The sequence below is a fragment of the Triticum aestivum genome, chromosome 4D (assembly GCF_018294505.1).
Source record: "Triticum aestivum cultivar Chinese Spring chromosome 4D, IWGSC CS RefSeq v2.1, whole genome shotgun sequence".
NCBI classification, from domain to species: domain Eukaryota; kingdom Viridiplantae; phylum Streptophyta; class Magnoliopsida; order Poales; family Poaceae; genus Triticum; species Triticum aestivum.
This window is the reverse complement of record NC_057805.1, coordinates 450,479,731-450,486,264: the sequence shown is the minus strand read 5'-3', so window position 1 is coordinate 450,486,264 and position 6,534 is coordinate 450,479,731.

Genomic DNA, 6,534 nt, shown 5'->3' with positions numbered 1-6,534 from the left:
CGAGGGGCCCACAAGGGTGAGGGGCGTGCCCCAGGGGGTAGGGCGCGCCTTGGGCCCTTGTGGCCACTCCGTAAGGCGGTTGGTTCCCTTCTTTCGCCGCAAGAAAGCTAATATCCGGATAAAAATCGTGTTAAAATTTCAGCCCAATCGGAGTTACGGATCTCCGGGAATTTAAGAAACAGTGAAAGGGCAGAATCTAGGAGCACGGAAACAGAAGGAAATAGAGAGAGAGAGAGAGAGAGAGAGAGAGAGAGAGAGAGAGAGATCCAATCTCGGAGGGGCTCCCGCCCCTCCGCCGCCATGGAAGCCAAGGACTAGAGGGGAAACCCTTCTCCCATCTAGGGGGAAGGTCAAGGAAGAAGAAGAAGAAGAAGAAGAAGAAGAAGGGGGGCTCTCTCCCCCTCTCTCCCGGTAGCGCCGGAACGCCGTCGGGGCCATCACTGCAACGACAATCTACACCAACAACTTCGTCGCCGTCATCACCAACTCTCTCTCCCCTCTATGCAGCGGTGTAACACCCCTTCTCCCCGCTGTAATCTCTACTTAAACATGGTGCTCAACGCTATATATTATTTCCCAATGATGTATGGCTATCCTATGATGTTTGAGTAGATCCGTTTTGTCCTATGGGTTGATTGATGAACGTGATTGGTTTGAGTTGCATGTTTTATTTTTGGTGTTGTCCTATGGTGCTCTCCATGTCGCGCGAGCATGCGGGATCCCCGCTATAGGGTTTGCAATATGTTCATGATTTGCTTATGGTGGGTGGCGTGAGTGACAGAAGCACATACCCGAGTAAATAGGTTGTTTGCGTATGGGAATAAAGAGGACTTGATACTTTAATGCTATGGTTGGGTTTTACCTTAATGATATTTAGTAGTTGCGGATGCTTGCTAGAGTTCCAATCATAAGTGCATATGATCCAAGAAGAGAAAGTATGTTAGCTTATGCATCCCCGTCATATAAAATTGCAATAATGATTACCGGTCTAGTTATCGATTTCCTAGGGACAAATAACTTTATCGTGACAAAAAGCTCTCTACTAAAACTAACTTAGTTGTGTCTTTATCTAAACATCCCCTAGATTTTATTTACGTGCTCTTTATTATCTTGCAAACCTATCCTATCACACCTACAAAGTACTTCTAGTTTCATACTTGTTCTAGGTAAAGCAAACGTAAAGTGTGCGTAGAGTTGTATCGGTGGTCGATAGAACTTGAGGGAATATTTGTTCTACCTTTAGCCCTCGTTGGGTTCGACACTCTTATTTATCAAGAAAGGCTACAACCGATCCCCTCTAGCGCCGTTGCCGGGGAGCAATAGCGTGGGGTGAATATTCTCGTGTGTGCTTGTTTGCGTTTATCACTAAGTAGATTTTATTTACTGTTCTAAGTTGTTCTCTATCTTTAGTTATGGATATGTGATAACCCACAAGTATAGGGGATCGCAACAGTTTTCGAGGGTAAAGTATTCAACCCAAATTTATTGATTCGACACAAGGGGAGCCAAAGAATATTCTCAAGTATTAGCAACTGAGTTGTCAATTCAGCCACACCTGGATAACTTAGTATCTGCAGCAAAGTATTTAGTAGCAAAGTAATATGGAAGTAACGGTAATGATAGCAAAAGTAATATTTTTGGGTTTTGTAGTGATTGTAACAGTAGCAACGGAAAAGTAAATAAGCGAAGAACAATATGTGAAAAACTCGTAGGCATTGGATCGGTGATGGAGAATTATGCCGGATGCGGTTCATCATGTAACAGTCATAACATAGGGTGACACAGAACTAGCTCCAATTCATCAATGTAATGTAGGCATGTATTCCGAATATAGTCATATGTGCTTATGGAAAAGAACTTGCATGACATCTTTTGTCCTACCCTCCCGTGGCAGCGGGGTCCTAGCGGAAACTAAGGGATATTAAGGCCTCCTTTTAATAGAGTACCGGACCAAAGCATTAACACTTAGTGAATACATGAACTCCTCAAACTATGGTCATCACCGGGAGCGGTCCCGATTATTGTCACTTCGGGGTTGCCGGATCATAACACATAGTAGGTGACTATAGGCTTGCAAGATAGGATCAAGAACTCACATATATTCATGAAAACATAATAGGTTCAGATCTGAAATCATGGCACTCGGGCCCTAGTGACAAGCATTAAGCATAGCAAAGTCATAGCAACATCAATCTCAGAACATAGTGGATACTAGGGATCAAACCCTAACAAAACTAACTCGATTACATGATAGATCTCATCCAACCCATCACCGTCCAGCAAGCCTACGATGGAATTACTCACGCATGGCGGTGAGCATCATGAAATTGGTGATGGAGGATGGTTTATGATGACGACGGCGACGGATTCCCCTCTCCGGTGCCCTGAACGGACTCCAGATCAGCCCTCTCGAGAGGTTTTAGGGCTTGGTGGCGGCTCCGTATCGTAAAACGTGATGAATCCTTCTCTCTGATTTTTTTCTCCCCGAACACGAGTATATGGAGTTGGAGTTGAGGTCAGTGGAGCGTCAGGGGGCCCACGAGGCAGGGGGCGCGCCCTGTGGGGGGCAGGCGCGCCCCCCACCCTTGTGGACAGGGTGTGGGCCCCCTGACGTGGATTCTTCTTCCAGTATTTTTATATTTTCCAAAAATATGTTCCGTGGAGTTTCAGGTCATTCCGAGAACTTTTGTTTCTGCACATAAATAACACCATGGAAAGTCTGCTGAAAACAGCGTCAGTCCGGGTTAGTTCCATTCAAATCATGCAAATTAGAGTCCAAAACAATGGCAAAAGTGTTTGGAAAAGTAGATACGGCGGAGACGTATCAACTCCCCCAAGCTTAAACCTTTACTTGACCTCAAGCAATTCAGTTGATAAATTGAAAGTGATAAAGAAAAAATTTTACAAACTCTGTTTGCTCTTGTTGTTGTAAATATGTAAAGGCAGCATTCAAGTTTTCAGCAAAGATTATGACTAACCACATTCACAATAACTCTTAGGTCTCATGTTTACTCATGTCAATGGCATAATCAACTAGCAAGCAATAATAATAAATCTCGGATGACAACACTTTCTCAAAACATTCATGATATGATATAACAAGATGGTATCTCGCTAGCCCTTTCTGAGACCGCAAAACATAAATGCAGAGCACCTTTAAAGATCAATGACTGACTAGACATTGTAATTCATGGTAAAAGAGATCCAGTCATAGTCATACCCAATATAAATTAATAGTAATGGATGCAAATGATAGCTGTGCTCTCCAGCTGGCGCTTTTTAATAAGAGGGTGATGACTCAACATGAAAGTAAATAGATAGGCCCTTTGCAGAGGGAAGCAGGGATTTGTAGAGGTGCCAGAGCTCGATTTTAAAGCAGAGATAAATAATATTTTGAGCGGCATACTTTCATTGTCAACATAACAACCGAGAGATGGCGATATCTTCCATGCTACACATATTATAGGTGGTTCCCAAACAGAATGGTAAATTTTATACTCCCCCTCCACCAACAAGCATCAATCCATGGCTTGCTCGAAACAACGAGTGCCTCCAACTAACAACAGTCCCAGGGGGAGTTTTGTTTGCAATTATTTTGATTTAGTTTGCATAAAGCATGGGACTGGGCATCCCGGTGACCAGCCATTTTCTCGTGAGTGAGGAGCGGAGTCCACTCCTCTTGAGAATAACCCGCCTAGCATGGAAGATACGGACAGCCCTAGTTGATACATGAGCTATTCGAGCATACAAAACATAATTTCATTTGAAGGTTAGAGTTTGGCACATACAAATTTACTTGGAACGACAGGTAGATACTGCATATAGGAAGATATGGTGGACTCATATGGAATAACTTTGGGGTTTAAGGGATTGGATGCACAAGCAGTATTCACGCTTAGTACAAGTGAAGGCTAGCAAAAGACTGGGAAGCGACCAACTAAAGAGCGACAACAGTCATGAACATGCATTAAAATTAATAAACATTGAGTGCAAGCATAAGAAGGATATAATCCACCATGAACATAAATATCGTGAAGGCTATGTTGATTTGTTTCAACTACATGTGTGAACATGTGCCAAATCAAGTCACTTAAATCATTCAAAGCAGGATACCACCCCATCATACCACATCACAACCATTTTAATAGCATGTTGGCACGCAAGGTAAACCATTATAACTCATAGCTAATCAAGCGTGGCACAAGCAACTATGATCTCTAATTGTCATTGCAAACATGTTTATTCATAATAGGCTGAATCAGGAACGATGAACTAATCATATTTACAAAAATAAGAGAGGTCGAGTTCATACCAGCTTCTCTCATCTCAGTCAGTCCATCATATATCGTCATAATTGCCTTTCACTTGCACGACCGAACGATGTGAATAATAATAAGAGTGCATATGCATTGGACTAAGCTGGAATCTGCGAGCATTCAATAAACAGGAGAAGACAAGGCAATATGGGCTCTTGGGTAAATCAACAATAATGCATATAAGAGCCTCTTCAACAAATTAATTATGGTCTTCTCCTATCGACCCCCAAAGAAAAGAAATAAAACTATTTACACGGGAAAGCTCCCAACAAGCAAAAGAAGAACGGGAAATCTTTTGGGGTTTTCTTTTTAATTATTACTACTACAGCATGAAAAGTAAACTAACTAAAACTACACCTAATTTTTTTTGGTTTTCTTAAGGTTTATTAAACACACAAGAAGAAAGCAGGAAAAAGAAAATAAACTAGCATGGATATTACAGTGAAAAAGTATGAGCACCGACATCTAGCAATGAGTGTGTGAACATAAATGTAATGTCTGTGGGAAATACATACTCCCCCAAGCTTAGGCTTTTGGCCTAAGTTGGTTCATTGCCACGGATAGCCTGGCGGATATCCATAGTTGTAGCCGAGGTCGTACGGAGATGAGGAAGACTCTGGTTGCCACTGGTTGGCAATCATCTCCGGATCCCAATGATAATTAGACTGTCGTGGAGGTTCAAATTGTGGTTCCGGCTCTGACTCTGTAGCTGATGTAGGGTTCCGGTAGGCGTGAATGGCCGCCAGCGGAACGAGATACGGGCCTGCAAATAAATCAAACAAGGAAGGAGCAGGCAAGGTAATAGTTTCAGGGTGATGTTAATCAAAGAACAATTTGTATTTAAGCGCCCCTTCCCTATTCTTAACAATAAAATCATGCGCTACCATACTCTTATAATCTAAATAAACAGTGGGCAGCAATTTTTCTTCTTTTTCATTGTGCCTAATGGGTATGTTAAAATGTGCAGCTAGGCGTGAAGCATAGATACCTCCAAAGATGGGACCCTTTGTATGGTTTAGACTTAACCGTTTGGCAATAATACCGCCCATACTAACAGTATTATCACAGAATAAACCGTGGAACAAAATGATAATATCAGGAACACTAAGGTTTCCACAGTTTCCGCGACCAATTAAGCAACGACTAGCAAATATAGCAAAGTAGCGTAAAACAGAAAATGTATGCTAGTGATTCTTGCATCGGAAACCTTCCTAGTTTCTTTGGTATTCCACCCTTAAAAGTGTAATTAGCAAGCATGGTGGAAATTTCAGCTTCCGGTATCTTTCTTTTATTAGTAACAATTTCTTTCATATATTTAGCATAAGGATTCATTTTGAGCATATCAGTTAATCGCATACGCAAGAAGATAGGTCTAATCATTTCAGCAAAGCGCTCAAAATCCTCATCATCCTTTTTCTTGGATGGTTTGGGAGGAAAGGGCATGGGTTTCTGAACCCATGGTTCTCTTTCTTTACCGTGTTTCCTAGCAGAAAAGTCTCTCTTATCATAACATTGATTCTTTGATTGTGGGTTATCAAGATCAACAACAGGTTCAATTTCTACATCATTGTCATTGCTAGGTTGAGCATCATCATTAACATTATCACTAGTTTCATGTTCATTACCAGATTGTGTTTCAGCATCAGAGATAGAAATATCATTTGGATTCTCAGGTGGTTCAGCAATAGGTTCACTAGAAGCATGCAAAGTCCTATCATTTTTCTTTTTCTTCCTTTTAGAAGGACTAGGTGCATCAATGTTATTTCTTTGAGAATCCTGCTCAATTCTCTTAGGGTGGCCTTCAGGATACAAAGGTTCCTGAGTCATTTTACCAGTTCTAGTAGCCACTCTAACAGCATAGTCATTATTCTTACTATTCAATTCATTAAGCAAATCATTTTGAGCTTTAAGTACTTGTTCTACTTGAGTGGTAACCATAGAAGCATGTTTATTAATGAGTTTAAGTTCACCTTTAACTCTAAACATATAATCACCCAAGTGTTCAATCATATAAGCATTTTGTTTTAATTGTCTACCAAAATAAGCATTGAAGTCTTCTTGCTTAACCATAAAGTTATCAAACTCATCCAAACATTGGCTAGCAAACTTAGTAAGAGGGATTTCAGCTTTATCATATCTATAGAGAGAATTTACCTTTACTACCTGTGTCGGGTTATCAAGACCATCTGTTTCTTCAATAGGTGATGAATTAAGATCA